Source organism: Mirounga angustirostris, unplaced genomic scaffold (genome assembly GCF_029215605.1).
Source record: "Mirounga angustirostris isolate CCGP_5_RB_7025 unplaced genomic scaffold, mMirAng1.0.hap1 SCAF_9, whole genome shotgun sequence".
Taxonomy (NCBI): Eukaryota; Metazoa; Chordata; class Mammalia; order Carnivora; family Phocidae; genus Mirounga; species Mirounga angustirostris.
In genome coordinates this window covers 31,535,255-31,552,094 of record NW_026991717.1, presented here as the reverse complement: position 1 = coordinate 31,552,094, position 16,840 = coordinate 31,535,255, and positions in this window count along the sequence as shown.

Here is a 16,840-nt window from a genome sequence, read left to right as displayed (position 1 = left end):
GATTCATGGTCATTTAGGAGCTAGAGTTGAAAGAATCTAGTGGTTGAATGAGGGGGTGATGAGAGTGAAGTGACAGGGGGGCTTCCAGGCTCCGGGCTTGGGTGACTGGGTGGCTAGGGGTGGCAGGCACTAAGATGGGCACCCGGAAGAAGGGTAGACCAGGTGGTGGGGGGAGAGCATTTTGTTATCCGGACATGGTGGACGTTCAGGTGGAGGTGTTTTCAGGCAGCTCGGTGTGCCAGGTTGAAGCAGAGGTGTGGGCACCATCGGGGTGGAGGTGGAAGAGGGGGGTTGGCCTGTGCAGGCAGGCTGTGGGGAGAGAAAAGGCAAAGCACAGAGCCCTGGGAGCCCCACGATTGGGGCTGGCAGAGGACAGGAGATACAGCCAGAGAAGCAGGAGGAAAACCATAGAGTGGGGTCCCTCATATCACCTGTCTGTCCTCTGTCTTGATCATTATCTGTCCCCTCTGTCAGTATAGCTGCTTCTTCTTCTTTTTTTAATTTATTTTTATTTATTTATTTATTTATTTATTTATTTTTAGGTTTTTATTTATTTTTTGACAGAGAGAGAGAGACAGTGAGAGAGGGAACACAAGCAGGGGGAGTGGGGGAGGGAGAAGCAGGCTTCCCTGCTGAGCAAGGAACCCGATGTGGGTCTCGATCCCAGGATCCTGGGATCATGACCTGAGCCTAAAGGAGACACTAAACGGCTGAGCCACCCAGGCGCCCCTCTTCTTCTTCTTTTTTTTAAAAAAAGATTTATTTATTTATTTGAGAGAGAGGAAGAAAGTGGTGGGAGGGGCAGATGGAGCAGGAGACAGAGAATCTCAAGCAGACTCCCTGCTGAATGCAGAGCCCGACGCGGGGCTCGATCCCACGACCCTGAGATTTCCACCCGAGCCATAATAACCCTGAGCACACCATGCCTGAACCCCTGATTTAATGCATCTTCTGCCCCAGCTGCAGTCTGGGAGCTCTCAAGGGCAGGGCTTGGGCCTCCGCTCTCCCCTTCTCTCCTGTCAAGCACAGGGCTGGGCACCTGGAAAATAGAAATCATGTTGGAAGCAAACCATGAGATTAAAGTCTTTTATTCCTCTATTGAAGAGACATTTCATTTTCAGCCTCCAGCTGCGCCCTGAACCCTGCCTGAGTGGTGAAGACATGAGGATGGAGTAGATTGACCCTGCCTTTGAGGGACCACAGCCTTGTGGGGGGACAGACACGTGAACAGTGAGGCTCTAGCGTGGCCAGAGCTCTGAGAGATGGCATGCAGGAAACCACAGGAGCACACAGGTGGAGAATTTCCTAGACAGGGCGATCCCTGAGTTGACAACTGAAGGATGGATGGGGGTTTGCCTGGTAGAGATGGAAGGAAAGCATTCCAGGTACACGTGCAAAGGCACACTGCTGCATAAGAGCTGGGCCTCATGAAGGGTCTGCAGGCCTGTCTGGGGCAGAGGGAACAGCGTGGGGCAGACCGGGTGTCAGGAGAACAGGGTCCCAGTCCCAGCTCTGCTTGTAAGAATCTGTGTGACCAAGGACAAATCCCTCCTGCCCTCCCCTTCCTTGCTGCCTCTGGGCCTCAGTTTCCTCAGCTGCGTAATGGGAACCAGGTGACTTTATCCCCAAAGCCCCTCCAGCTTGGAAGCTCTCAGGCAACCTTCCAGTAACTTGTCCGGGTATACAGGCTCTGGGGCCCTCTGGGGAATACTTATAGGTTTGTCCTGGTTGATCCGGTCTTAACTCTCTGGGTGCCAAAAACATTTGCTTTACTGCAAGTAGTTCTACCTTCCTGAGCAGACTGGGTCCAGCCCACATGCCTAGGAACACCAAGTTTGGGATCTGCTGGGATGGGTGAAACTGGACACATCCACTGGGAGTGGTCATCTCGGGCCTGCCTGGGCGGCAGGTGGAGTTCTGAGCTGCGGGGATGGAGCTCAGCCACGCCCTACCACCTTCCTTTGCAGGGACTTGCTACCTCGTGGTCGCTGGTTCTCCTTTTTATAAATATCGTCAGCCAATCAGTTCACGCCTTTCCTCCTCTGAGCTGGCACTGACCAATCACACTTGATCTGGTTTCTCCGTTGCTAGGAGCTGAAGGCTACCTCCCCACCACAGAAGGGCTTGGGTTTTAAAAGTCCAGTCCTTGGTCTGGAGCTGATCCAGGAGGTTGGGAGCTGTGGGAAGATTTAAGATTTCCTGAGTGCAGTGTCCAGTGGATTCTGCCCACTATCAGGGCTGCTGGAACTCAGAACACCCTGCCCAGGGCAGTCCTGGAGAACTTTCATGAGGGGGTGCCGAAGGAGGGGTTTTCAGACCCAGCTTTGCCGTCCTTTTCTTTGGAAGGGATGCCCTCTTCAGTCCCCTGCTGGCAACCTCTGCAGTCTCATCCTGGGAGTATTGGGACTCCTCCCTGTCCCTCTGCCAGTCTGGCACTGTCCTGGTCCCTGGGATCCACCCTGTCCTAGGATCCCTTTCTTCTCTCACACATAAGCGTCAGGGCTCATGCCGAGTGCTGGGAATCTGTATTTTACCCCCAGGCCTGAGTAATGGTCCAGACGCTCCTCTGGAGCTAGGAAAGGAGGGGCTCCAGAGGCTAGGAAAAGGAGGGGACCCCCCAAAATGACATGGGGACTTCAGAGAGAAAGGGAAAGTGTCCTAGGTGGGGAGCACTGTGTGAGCGAAGGCTTGGGGATGTGTATGAGAATGTATGCTTGTTTATCTGCCTGTATACACACCACGTGTGCATGTACTGTTGCTTCCATGCACATGCCTTGAGCACACGTGTATATGTGTGTTAAATGCCAAGAAAGGATACTGGCTGGTGCCTCCTTGATTGGACTTGTGGATTTCTTACCTCCCTGCCGTCTTACCATGAGAAGCCTGGGGTCTTGGGTCCTGGGCTCTAGCTCCCTGTGGGCTCAGGCCCCTGAGCCCTATCCTCATCCAGTCCCACACTATCCAACACAGCAACAAAATATTGATGAGACTAACACACAGCAGAGCCAGCATCACCTCCAAATGGAGGAAATCCAACTCAATCCGTCATATGTTTCCACTACCAGGGCTGCTGGCAGCCCACATGCCACCTAGTTTTACTTCTTCTGGGTCCTGTGGGTCTGTTCCCACATCGAATGTCACACACAAGGGCCCAGAGAGGATAGAAGGGTGAATAAAACCAGTGCCCCCTCTGGCCTGGCTCTTGATCCTGTCCCCTTGAGCAGCCTGGTGTCCTCCTCTGTGCTCAGGCTGGGCCCATCTGGGTAGAACCCAGATTTCTTCTCATCAAAGGGCCTGCCTGTGTTCCTGAGCTACATCGAGGAGTGAGTTCACTGACCTGGGGCAGCAGGAGGAAGCCTGGCCTGGGGCCAAAGCCTGGCCTCACCAGGGACTCTGTCCTCTCTGAGCCTCAGTTGCTACATCTGTAAAAAGACACTTTCAATCCCTGAGGCTCAGATGAGGGAAGATGGGCAGGGTCTCTGACCTGTGAACTGCTGGGCCCACACTGCCTTGGTATCCACTGGGGCCTTGGCCACTAGGAACATCTAAGGGCAGAAGCCAGAGGTGGTGAATGTTTGGCCCAAGGAGTACTTTGAAAAAAATCGAACTAGTGGCCAATATTTTAAAAATGGGCAGTTTCCGAGGAAAAGCTGGCTTTTGGTTTCTCTTGAAAAATCAACAGGCCCATTTCTGATTACCTGACCCCTGGGTGAGGTGACCCCTGGCCCTTTCAGAAAAGGTTGACATTTCAGAAGGGGTCTTCCCCAGTGGCCCAGACAAGTGAGTGGTGTGTATTCAGGTTGGGGAAGGGAGCACAGCTGCCTCCAGGACCCCTCAGTGCACATCCCCTCTCTGTTCCTCACCTTCAGCCCCAGCTGTGGTCTGGGAGCCTGATTTCCTGCCAGGAATGGAGCAAGGAAGGAGTTGAGCTTTTTCTCCTCCATCGCCTTGACCATTGCCCACATGGCGTGTCCTTCCAAGACCCATGGAGCCAGCTGGGCAGGTTCTTCCAGAGCAGGTGTAAGCTAGGCCAAACATTCCTTTTCTTCCTAATTCCTCAGTGAGGCTCCTTTGTACTCAGGCAAAGGTTTGTGCTGTGGCCAGCTCTGTGGAATCAACCATTTGGGACAGGGCTAGGAGAGCTGCTCTCATCAGGCTGGAAGAGGGAGTTCCTAATCCGCCCCTTCTCAGCTGTGTGACCTTGGGGAAATAACTTAACCTCTCTGGGCTCAGTTTCCTCACCTGTAAAATATTGACTCCCACAGGCTCTCATAAGGATCAAATGGGATCAAGTGTAAGAGGATTTCCTGACACAGGTCAGGCACACAGCAGGGACTTAAGTATTTGCTGAAAGGGGGAGTTGAGGGTTCCCAGGCCTAGCAGTGGAGCCTGCACAGTTGCTCTGCAAAGGAGACTGCATAACAGTGTCCTGGGGCTGGCCGGGGCTGGATGTGCTGATAAGAATAAGGGGTCTCTGCCTTGGGACCTTGCCCCTTCCAGGCTGGGATAACTGGGATAATGTTGGAGGTGGAAGCAAAAGGTAGGTGTAGTTCCTTCTCTTTCCTCATCCTCCACCCTTGTAGGGGGTCACAGCTTTTTCCCCCATGAGTTGGGCCCCTTCCTCAAATGGGGAGGGTCCCTGCCTTCTTCAATCACTAGAATCTGACTGCCTGGTTTTCAACTGAAATGTAGAGTCTGGGGGCCCCAGAGAAGCAGGGTATAGAGGGAACAGTTGGTCCCATAATCAACTGTCCTGGAGAGAACTCATGAGGTTGCCCCATCAAGACTTATGAATGGTGGGTGTGACGACTGAGAAATACACTTTACCCAGTTTTTAACTTGAAAGCCCAGGTAGGGCAGAGATATTCCAGGTCCTCCAATGGGGGCACTTTAGGAGAGAGAAGATCTGAGTAGCCTTTGAAAGGACGGCCTCTCTCCTCCTTCTCCTTAATGCTGCCATCTGGCCGTCTTTCAAGCACAGCAATGGAAACCCCTGCCTTCTCTCTAGATGTGCCCTCACGTCTGGGTCCCGCATGGCCAGGGCTGCCCAGGGAAGATGATGATAATAGTAGTGATAATGGCAGCTGATGACATTTACTGAGCTCCTGGGCTGTATACCTCCTGCCACAATCACCCCAATTCCAGGGCTATAGACCAGCCCACCTCTGTGAGGCACACCCTTTACATGAAAATTCAGATGGGAACGGAGCCAACAGGCAAGAGGGAGAGGTGCATTAATTCATGAACGTCACAAAAGGATTCTCCTTGGTGGTGATGGCGGTGAATCTGAGAAATAGCTCCCCATGTGTGCTTATGGTAATAGTCCATGTCTAAAATGTTGACCTACCAGTCTGGTTTTAAAGAACGTGTTCAGAGAACTAAGTCAGCTTTGGGGTCTGCGGGCATCCTGCCTATAGGCAGGAGAGGTATTTCAGGACCCTGGACAGTGCTCCAAACCCTCTGGAGGTGGGTGAGATGAGGCGTTGGGCCTTTCAGAACAGGTTCATCCCGGGAAGTCATCATATGAATGGGACCTGGGCCTAGGGCCCTGGGGACATGACATACCCAAGTCATTTAGTAAGTCAGTGGCCTCATGTTTCCATGTGGTCCAACTGCCAGGGACTGTGTCCTCTGGAACAGAAGCAAAAACAGTGACAGTCCAGTTTGCTTCTCTGTGCTGAGTCTGCAAAGACACAGGTGTCACTTTCCGCACTCTAAAAAGTGTGAAAATAGGAGTGTTGTATGTTGAATCCTCCGCCAACACCACCTTGGGTTTGGGGGCACCTGGGCTTGGGGGCAGTACCACCTGGGCTTGGGGGCAGTAGTTGGTTGTTTGGATGGACAATGAGGTGGATGGTTACAGTCTTGGCCTCTGCAACCTCACTGTTTGAAACTGAATCTTGGCTCTGCCTCTCCCAGGCTGTGCAAATTTGGGCACATTACTTAACTTCTCTACTCTTCAGTTTCCCTATCTGTAAAATGGGTATGATAAAGCACCTACATCATAGGGTGTTGTGAGAATTAAACATGATATATACAGCACTGAAAGCAATGTTTGACATGTGGTTAGTGCAGTAAAATGTTATTATTTTTAAATCCAAGCATTTCTGTCCCAGCTCTGATGTATGACCAGGTTCTTCCCATGGTACCCCCAGTCTTTTTTTTTAAGATTTTATTTATTTATGAGAGAGAGAGACCATGCACAAGTGCAAGGGGAGGGGCAGAGGGAGAGGGAGAGGGAGAAGCAGAATCCCCGCTGAGCAGGGAGCCTGATGCAGGGCTTGATCCAGGATCCTAGGATCCCAGGTCCTGAGCCGAAGGGAGACACTTAACTGACTGAGCCACCCAGGTGCCCTGGTACCCCCAGTCTTGCTTGTAGGGTCAGACTTGGAAGAGGTAAATGCTTCCTGGGCTTGTAAGCTGTTGGAGTGTCTGAGGAAGCACGGATTTGGGAACTGGGAGGCCTGAGTGCCCTGGGCCAGGGGCTCTGGACACCCTCAGGGGAGGTTGGGCCCTGGTGCCAGCCCCCACCCTGCTCCTTCTTCATGGTGGTTCCAACCATGGTCTTGAGGAGCCAGCAAGACCGAGGTTCAAATCTTGGCTTTGGGGCATATAGGCAATGGCCTTGGGTAAGTCATTATTAGCCTGTGAGAGACTCATCTTTGTCTGGCTATGATAATCCCTTGGCATGGTTGTGCAGGGGAGGAAGTAAGAACATGTAAGCAAAGGCCAAGCACAGGTGCTGTGAGGCCTGTGTGGTGGAGGCTGTCACATGGCTGTCTTCCTAATGTCTCTGTTTCATTTTGGGTCTCTGCCACTCCCCTCTCCCTCCTAATGGATGAGGTGCTCACTCCTCCTTGACTTCTTGGCTTGGTCCACTTGGAAGACTTGGGGATCTCTGCAGTCAGCCCATCCAAGCCCAAACCTCAGAGAGAGGTTTTTAAAGGATAAGAGAGGGTGCTGGTCCCTGGTGGCCCATTCCTTGTAGGCTCACCCCTTCTCCAGGCTTCACCTTAGCAGAAATGCCCTGGATTTCTAGGTGACTCCTTTGTCCTGTAGCCCTGGGCAGATACCACTCTCCACCTCCAGCTCTGCCCCATTCCCGCAGCAAATGGTGAGACGTTTATCCTATTAACAGCTCAGATTTGACAAATGTGAGCTGGGTGGGTTCTAGGTCTTAGCATATGAGTTGTCTCATTTATAATTAGCTTTTAATTAGCATCTACTTTGTGTTTAGCAATGTAGGAAGCACTTTACCCACCTTATTTAACCACCCAACTGCTTCTAGAAGTAGTTATTATTACTAATTTTATTTTACAGGAGAGGAAACTGAGCCCTGAAGGGTTTCAGTGATGCTTGGGTCACATGGAGGGGGCCTTGAAGCTGCTGGGAGGAAGTTTGTAAAGTACTTCACACAGTGCCCACCATGCAGAAGGTGCTCAATAAAAGCCCTGTCTACTCTAAGTGCCTCTCCAGAACCCCTCACTGAGATGACCTCTTCATGCCCTCTTTCCCACCCTCATACCAGCTCTTCTGAGCATCAGAAATGCATTAATTTGCAGTTGAGCTAGGCACAATGGTGGAATTCAGGCACAGTGAGTTGGGTGAGGAGGGGGACACAGAAAATGATCATTGACTCCAATCACGGCCAAGGCTCCTTCCCTTTTGCTCTTGTGGTCACGACCGAGCAGGACTTCCAGGGACCTGGCTGTGGAGTCATCATGAAGTGATGTCTGACTGTCATGAGCTCTCATTTGTGGATTATTCATTCTGCCTGGGAATTTGAACACAGTCCAGCCCCTCACTCCTCCCCTGCAGCTTCTCTGGGACTGGGGTGTGGGGGAAGTGGGCCAAGACTTCAAAGGTTTCAGGTTCCATACTGTCACTATCACAGGGCCTGGCCTTGACTATGACTTCTCTGAGATCCCCACCTGGCCACAGAGGAGACCTGGCTTCTCAGTGTGGCTCTGCTATGGGCAACCCACCATCGGGCTCATGGCAGGTCTTTGTCACTCTTTGGGCTTCAGTGTCCTCATCTGTAAAATGGGAGGGTAGGACTGGCTATTCTCTGAAGGCTCTCCAGCCCTGTCACATAGTGGAGAATCCCTCTCTCTGCCTTGCCTGCCCTATCAGAGGATATATAGTAGAGGGTGGGGACAGAGGACCTGGGGTAGAATAGGAAGTGGGGAATGAAGCAGAGGAGGAGTTTCAGTGGTTCCTAACTCTCTGGCTTGAGCAATTGGTTGACCAGGGTGTTGTTTATTGAGATAGGGAAGAAAAAGAGGCAATCGTGGCTTTGGGGAGGAAGCATGAGTTCAGTCTTGGATCTGTTGGACTTGAGGTGTTTAAGGGATGGGCCTAAGCAGCCAACATGGAGGTGAGCTTGGATTTGAACCAGGACTATCTGTATCAAGGGCCATGTTCTCTCTAGCACACCACCCCAGGCAGAGTGTGCAGTGTACAGTCGAGCTACTGAGGGCCAAGGAGGGGTCAGAGAGGGCACATGTTCAGGGCAGGGCCAGCAGCTGGGAATAGCAGTGGTGGGGAGTAAAGAAGCCTTAATCAGGGAGGGCTTCCTGGAGGAGGCCACTGAATGTTATGTTCAATAGATACCAAGAGAGGGTGAGGTCTGAAGGGGAATAGGGGAATAGTCAGAAGGGTCCTTGAAGGTCATGTTCAGCAAGATGATGTGACTTGCCCAAAGTCATACAGCTTGTGACAGAGCCAAGATTCCAACCAGGTGTGCCTTACCTAGTGGTCTCTGTTCTCAATCAACCCCATAAGATAATGCTCTCAGGGCATGAGGCCGGGTCAGGGGAGAGGGGAGGACCAGGAGCGATGGACTTAATCTCTCTCAATTTAGACCAGTTTTCCCCAATCCGTGTGTGTTTGGTCAAATTCCAGATAAACGAAGAGACAACAGAGCTCTGACCCTGGAAGTCACAGAACACAAGAGCTGGGACTGTTCTAGTTTTAAGACAGATCTGACTCTAGGTACAGGATTGCACCCAGGTGGCCTGGGGGACTACTTAACACCTTCCAGCTAAAGTACACACAGAATCCCCCCTTGGCCGCCACACCAGTCTGTCACCACACCCAGAAGTCCATTAGCCGCCTGACTTTGGCACAGACGTTGCCAGCCAGGCTCCTCCTAAGAGGGAGCGCATCTTTGGCCCCGCCCATTTTGCACGGAGGGCACTTACCAGACACTTCTCTCCTGGGCAGGAGGGGTGCAGGTCCCTGGACGGGGGGCCTTTCGTCCTGGCTTCGCAGAATGCCACTTGAGGGGCTGGCTCGCCAGGCAAAAGGGCGGGGAGCCGCTGGGCACAGCGAGCTGCAGCTGGGGCGGCCACGGTGAGCATCAGCAGCTTGCAGTGAGTATGCGGTGTCAAATGGGGGGCATTACTCTCCATGCAAATTAAAAATTAAAATTAATCAAACACTCAAATTGATTTCCTTCCCGTCTGTTTGCTCTGCTGTGCCAATCAGATGCCTGCCTGCCCGCCTGGTGCAGTTGAGCCTGACTCCAGGCCAGGGCTGGGCAGCTCAGGCGGCTGCAGAGGTCTCTGCAATGGGCCTTGGAGATGCAGGCACCTCGTTCCCACCTTGGGAAATCGGGTAAGGGTCAAACCAACCGGGCCCCCCAGCCTGAGACCGGGTGCTGGGCTTGGAAAGGGGAGCAGGCGGGAAGACAGCATCACTCTGGTCCAGAGGAAACACTCATGCTGGGCCAGGAGGCAGAACCCTAGGGAATACTCGTGGGGCCATCATCAACAGACATTTTGAGGCTGGGCGTCTGGTCCCTTCTCCAATCTCAGTTTCCCCATCTGTGAAATGGAAAGAGAGAGACAGATGGACTAAGTCCCTCCTGGCTCTTGTACTGGCCTATGGTTTGGACTGGCCTTCCCCGGTGATGGACTCTCCTCCAATCCCCAGCCGGCCAGGGGCCCTGACCTCCCCAGCCGGGCCTTGACCTACCACTTACCACTGTGCAACTGTGGGCAAGTCACTCACCATCTCTGAGCTTCGGTTTCCTTCTGGGTAAAATGAGGATGATAATGCCGGTGTGTGGAGGGAGATGAGCATGCAAGTGGTTTATTGGGATCAACACCCAGGGAGGGGAGGGAGTGAGGGAGGCAGAGTGGAGCAGAGGGAGAAGTAGGACTGGGGCACCTTCGCAGTACAGATCCATGGGCATCTCTGGGCCTCAGCTGTCTGCGGGGTTGACCTGAGTTGGGGTGAGTGTCAGGCCTATAACCCTCTTTGACCAGTGGTTGCATGCAGCTGCCCATGGAAGGGCAAGCCTTGGGGGAGGAGGCTCTCGCTTCAGCTGAGGGTAAGGTACTCTTGTGTGGTCTGCCAACCTCCCTACTCCCAGCAGCAGGGAGGAGTGTCTCAGGCTGCAGGGGTCTGGGAAGGGCACTGTGGGGTCCCCTGCACTCTGCAGACAGTTGAGGGAGGCTGGTGTGAGGGTGTGCCTCCCCTTAAAACCCTTCAAAGTCCAGTCATGCTCACATGACATCCAAGGACCTTGGTGACCAGGCCTGATCCCCTGTCCTGCCACCTCCTAGCAGTGTACCCCCCTCGACAGTGTGGGTGTTTTCTAATTTTTCTACAGTCCTCCCTCTTTCCCTCTTTGCATTCAAACACCATCCCTGTGGCCAGGACATACTCCCTGGACCCCTGCAGTGGCCAGGCCTGGGCTGGTGGGTGGTGGGTGCCAAGGAATCAGAGGTAACCCGGACCCAGTTGTGTCCTTCCACCCTACCCCCACATTCCTCCTTCCCTAGCCCCCCACCTTCTACCCCCCCCCCCCATGAGTTCCTATGCTCCTTCAAGGGCAGCCATTCCATGGTCATTTTGCGAGAGCCAGATCAGGCTGATGCCAGCCCAGGTGAAGGCAGTGGGCTCCCCGCTCACCTCTGAGCCTTGAGGCCAGGCTCCAGGGGCTCCTGACTCTCAGTTCTATGACCCTGCCAGCCTCCAACCCCCCCACCCCAACCTGTGTCTACTCCAGAACTTGGAATCTTGGCCTTACTCTGTGGAAGTGGCTGTTCAAGTGCCTGTCTGCCCAGGGCCTGTGAGTCTCCTGAGGACAGGGCCCCAGGGGCCTGGCACAGAGCACACCCTCTGTGAGTGGGAGCCGAATGGCAGGTCTGCCTCCCCCCTACCCCCAGCCCCCTGCCATAGCTTCACCACATCCCAGGTCCCCGAACTCCTCCTACCCCACTGGCCTCCCAAACTGCAACTCCAATCCCATCTCTCAGGAACAGGACGCCCAACATCCCCCCTCCTGCTGCGTGTGTTTGTGTCCCCCAGGGGTGATGATCTCAGGTTCCCAGGAGGAATGCTTGACAAGGGGTCAGTGCCCCTGACAGAGTAGCTGGAGCCTCCAGCTTCCTTTATCCTCCCTCCTACCTAGGGAGACACAAGGAGTAAAGAATTATACCCTTTTACAACTGGGAAAACCAAAGGCCCAAGGATCCAATTCAGCTTGGGGCCCGATGCTTCTCATTCCTCCTCCATTCCTGAGCTTACCTTCCCCAGCCCTTCCCAAATGGAGTATTCCAAGGGGCTTCCCAGACCCTCACCCACTCCCCACATCAGATGTCTGGGAGTCCCTATTGGCCTGTAAGAGCTGAATTGGATCCTTGGGCCCCGGGGCTTTAGGGCCTGGAATCTGGCTCTGGTGGGGTCATTTTGATTGTTTTATCTTTTCCATCCCCTTGTTACAGGGTGTGACCAGAATCAACCAGAGATGGCAGAGAGGACCAGTCCAGTCGCTGCTTGACAGTGATGGGGGACAGGGAAGGGCAGGTATCACCCAGAGTTATTTAGCTAGTATCTGAGTGGAGGCTGAGCCCAGGTCTCCTGTCCTCCTCACCGTGCTGTCAGGTTGGCTGTCAAGTCTGAGTCCCCAGCATGCCTACCTTGTGCTAGGGTCTGGGCATTAGAAGAAAGGGTTAGTATTGGTCCCTAGGGGCAGGCTGCCGAGTGATGGGCTGGGAAGCAGTAGGAGGAGCTGTGGGGCACTGTCCTCTGCTTCACATCTCCAGGGCCAGCCAGAGCCACCAGCCTAAACTCCCAACTCCTGACAGGGCCCACTAGAACCTGTGGTCCTGGCCGCATACCACCTGCAGCCCCATCTTCAGTTGTCTCTTCTCATGCTCTGACCACATGGGCTTTCTCTCCTTCCTTCCACTGCAGGGACTTTGCATATGCTGTTCCCTCTCTCTGGACTCCCTACTCCTAAAAATTAACATCTACCCAACTTTCTGGGGCTTGGTCAAATGTCACCTCCTGCCTTTTCCTGATTCCCAAGACCAGCCTGGCCCTCCACCCACCAGCCCCATAACTTCATAGCACTTGTCTGAGGTATAATTCCACATCTCTTTGCACGGTGGTTTGAGTTCTTTTTCTTCCTCTAGACTCTAAGTTCTCTGATATGTATTCCCCACACCTGACACAGTGCCTGGTGGGGAGTAAGCCCTCAATAAATGTTTGTGTAAAGAGGGGCTCCTGGGTGGCTCAGTTGGTTAAGTGTCTGCTTTGGCTCAGGTCATGATCCTGGGGTCCTGAGATTGAGCCCCAGCTCAGTCTCCCTGCTCAGTGTGGAGTCTGCTTCTCCCTCTCCCTCTGCCCTTCCCCTTGCTCATGCTCTCTCTCTCTCAAATTTAAAAAATTTAATTAAAAAAATTAAAAAAACATGTTTGTGGAAAGAATGAAGAACAATGGCTCTCAGTTAAAATCCTGGAGCTTCACATTGAACCTTGGTTTTTTTCTTCTCTGAAATGGAAATAATAAACCAGGATCAGTGTGAGGACCAACTGGTGAATGAAGACTCCTGACACAGCGTCGGTTAAGAGTAAAGAGGAGGCAAGAATTTGCTGTAGACAGGGAGTAGTTGAGGAAAGCTGTTTAGGGGTGGAAGGACTTGAGACGTGGATGGATTGTGTCAACCAAGTGGTAGGGATCTGTGGGAAAAGACTGGAGGTGGGGAGATGGATGTGAGATGCATGGAGACAGCCTGGCTGGGTGGGGCCATTCTCTGAATCTTGAGTGACCCTATTTATTTTTCAGCCTGACCCTGGAAAACAGGGGTTGGCTAAGAAGGCAGGCAGGAAATGCCCACTGCCTCCTGGGACTCCATGTGGGTCACCCAGCCCCGGGCAGCACCTGGCTTGGTGACGGGGTCTGGGACACTGCCAGGGTCTCCCCCACTGGCCTACGGAGATAGCTGAAAATAGCTGAGGGGCCTTGGACCGGCATCTGCAGGGGCACTGACCCACCCCTCGTGGCAGGAAGCAGCCAGCCCCCAGCTTCTGGTGAAGGAGCTCCTTCCTGGAGCTGCCCACACCGGCCCGCCCCCAGCCTCTGGCTCCCAGCCCCCAGTTGCTGTTGCTGTGGCAGCAGAGAGTGATTCCTCTAAGTGGGCCTGTTCATTATTCTTGCCTCGCCTCTCTGTAAAGCCTGCTGGGACACAGAGTGGCAATAGCTCCTGGCCACCAGCACAAGGGCAGGATGCAAGGGGGTCCCAAAGATACCTCTGTACCTGCCTGTCTCTGTGCAGAACTCTTGAATAGAGGGCTGAGGCCTGGAGCTGCTGAGGGAAAATAAGTGAGTTATGTTTAGTGCCCCTCTGGGACACACCTGCTTGCCCCCATACTTAGGGAGGAAGGTGGGGCTCAGAGAGGGTGTGCTAATTATCTGAGGTTGCACAGCAAAGCTGGGGGCATAAATTCCCAAGCATAGACACAAAGGCTGAGTGGCTCCCAGAACAGTGAAGTGGGAAAAATGGACTGGAATTGTTGCTCTGCTTGGATGTCAGGCACTCTGGGGAAAGGCTGTTTGTCTGTTTGGCTTCCCTGGGGCCCACTTGGAGGCCCTGGGAAGACTCCTCAGGAGGTGTGTTGAGCCAGCAGGCAACAGCCGTGAGCTCATCTCCCCTGAGGCCTCAAGGAAGTCTGGTACGAAGGCAGAGGAGAAATGGTCGGAAAAGGAGGGAACAGGAACAGTAAGGGCCTTTGGGATAGGCCATAAAGCCAAGCTCAGGTGTGGGGAAAGAAAAAGACATTTTCCGAATATCTACTGTGTGTTGGGTCATTTCTGTGCATTATCCTTTTTTTTTTTTTTTTAGGTTTTTGTTTATTTATTTGAGAGAGAGAGAGTGGGAGGGAGAGGGAGAGAAAATCTCAAACAGACTCTGAACTGAGCCACAGAGCCTGATGTGAGGCTCAGTTCCATGACTGCGAGATCATGATCTGAGCCAAAACCAAGAGTCAGACGCTTAACCCACTGAGCCACTCAGGCGCCAGGCGCCCCCCCGCCTTTTTTTAAAAAGATTTATTTATTTATTTTAGAAAGAGAGAGTGTGGGAGCGAGGAGGAGGGGAAGAGGGTGAAAGAGTCTTAAGCAGACTACTCACTGAGCGAGGAGCCTGATGCAGGGCTCAATCCCACGACCCCGAGATCATGACCTCAGCTGAAACCAAGAGTAGACCCCTCAATGGACTCTGCCACCCAGGTGCCCCTGTGTGGATTATTCTTTACGAATTCTTCACCAGCCTCCTTGGTGGCTGAGTATTTTTATTCCCATTGTACAGGACACTGAGGAGACTCAGGCTGGAAGTGGCACTGGGTATCGCCGAAGTGTGGAGTCTGTGCAGGGTACCTTGATGGGGGGTAGGGTGCCAAAGTCTAGCCCTCCCTGGACTCACATCACAGCCAGAGCGAAGCCTGGGCTTCTCCTACTTCCAGCTCTGGTCAGTAGGGGGAGACGATGCTGCGTCTGGCTGCAGAAATTGGGCACAGAGGTTGGGATTGGGTTTCCTAGGAGAGGAGAGGAGGCCCCTTTCAAAAGCTCCTGGATTTGGGAGCCCTCAGCCATGCCTCTGTGATAGCTGAAAGATGGGGAGAGCTTCTGCCTAGATTCGCTAAGTGGCAGCCCTGTTGCTGCCCGAGAACAAAATTGAAACTCAACAATTCAAGGCTCTTATAGCTTCTCTTCCCTCAAATACACCCATCCTTCCCTATTTCCCACTACCATGTCTTCGCAAATGCTCTTCTCTTGGCATGGGATGCCCTTTCTGTTCCTTTCTGCCTGGCCAACTCCTACTCATCTTTCAATACTTGGCTTCAGTGCCACTTCCTCCAGAAGATTTCCTGGACTTCCTCCACCCCCAAAAGTCCATCGTATCTCCTGTTCTTTCATGTTTTTAATGGCAGGAATGTGTCTAAATCATCTGTGTGTTCCCAGTACCTAGCATAGGATGGGGCACATAATAGATGCTTAGTAAATAAATGGGCAACATGCATCCCTCTGTGGAGGCTGGAGAGCGGGGGTCTGTCTGGGGTGGAAGTAGGTGTGGGTGACACGGAAGATGAAATGCTCATGCATCGGGCCTGTTCAGGATCAGGCTGACAGGGAGCCTTAGGGGTGAACTTAAACTTTATTTCCCAGGGGCATAATTAAGGTCCAGGGAGATCTTGGATGTAAAAGAGTTCTGTAAACTGTAGTGTGCTGTCCCTGGTAGGTCCTTGTACCTTTCAACTTTGCCTTGTTCCCCTGATGAGGGTGGGGAGAAAGGTCAAAGAATGAGGGAGGGGGCAGACCAGGCCTGGTGGGGGTGGGGTGGCAAGGAGTGCAGCCTCCGCTGTTGCCCCAGCTCTCAGAGGCAAGGAGTGGGTGGGACTCCGGGTGCTGAGGACCTGGCTTGGGACTCCCTCTCCTATAGGATCTAACACCATATCAGAGTTCGGCATGGCCCCAGAGATGATGTAAGCCAATGTCCTTCCAAGGAAGGGTAAACTGAAGCCCAGAGAGAGGTAGGCATTTGTCCAAGGTCACACAGGAGGAGTGGGAGGCCATCCTATGAGCCCTGTCCTCCCAGCATGACAGGTGCCCTCATCCTGGGCTCAGATCCGGACAGCTGTTTCCCTGATCCCTCCTCCTGGCCCCCGCAGTCTCGGCGCCCAACCCGCACTGCCCCACACCCTGGCCTGCCCCTAGGCTTAGACACCAACAAGCATTGCGCGCCCCTTGGATGGCACGGTCGGGACAGCTCCCGACCGCCCTTCTCCTTGACTCACCTCCAGCCCGGGAGGGCCGGGATCAACGGCGGCGGACGGGGCGCCGCCCGCACCGCCCGGGGTCACGCCACCGCCCGGGACCGTTCCGGCGGGGCAACGCCGCCCTCCTTGGCGCCCCCGGGTGGGGCAGGTCGAGCCCGGTGCGCTATCCCTTTAAGCCCGGGCAAGATGGGAGCTGTCAGCGACAGCCGAGGCTAGCGCGGGACGTCGCCGCCCGCCAGGCCAGAGCCAGGAGCCGCGGAGCGAGCGGAGAGCGGAGGTGGCGGTGGGGCCGGGGCGCGGCAGGTCCCCTCGCCGCCCGCTGAGCTCTCGAACCCCGGGCCCGGCGAGGCGGGCGGCACCCAGTGTAATGCGGAGAATGTGAGAGGCAGCGCAGGGCCGTGGGGAGGAGGGGGCGCGAGAGAGGGCGGCGGCAAGATAGACGGAGAGACAGCGGGAGAGATAGAGGACAGGGAACAGGGAGCAGGTGGAAGAGAAGAGAGGAGATAAAAGGAGAGGCAGGGACAGGAAAGGAGGGCAGAAAGGAGCGAGAGAACACGCGGCGCGGGCGGCGGCGCAGGCGAGGAGGAGGGGGCCGACTACCCCGGGTGGGAGCGCCGGAAGCCAGAGTTGGGCGCCCGGGCCGGGGTTCGGGCTGCGAGCGCGGCGGCGGCCGGGCGGGGCATGGTGGGGGAGCGGGGACGCCCCAGGGGCCCCCTCTGGGAGCGGCGGGGGACCTGAGGCGCGGCCAGCCAGGAAAGGGACGCAGGGTC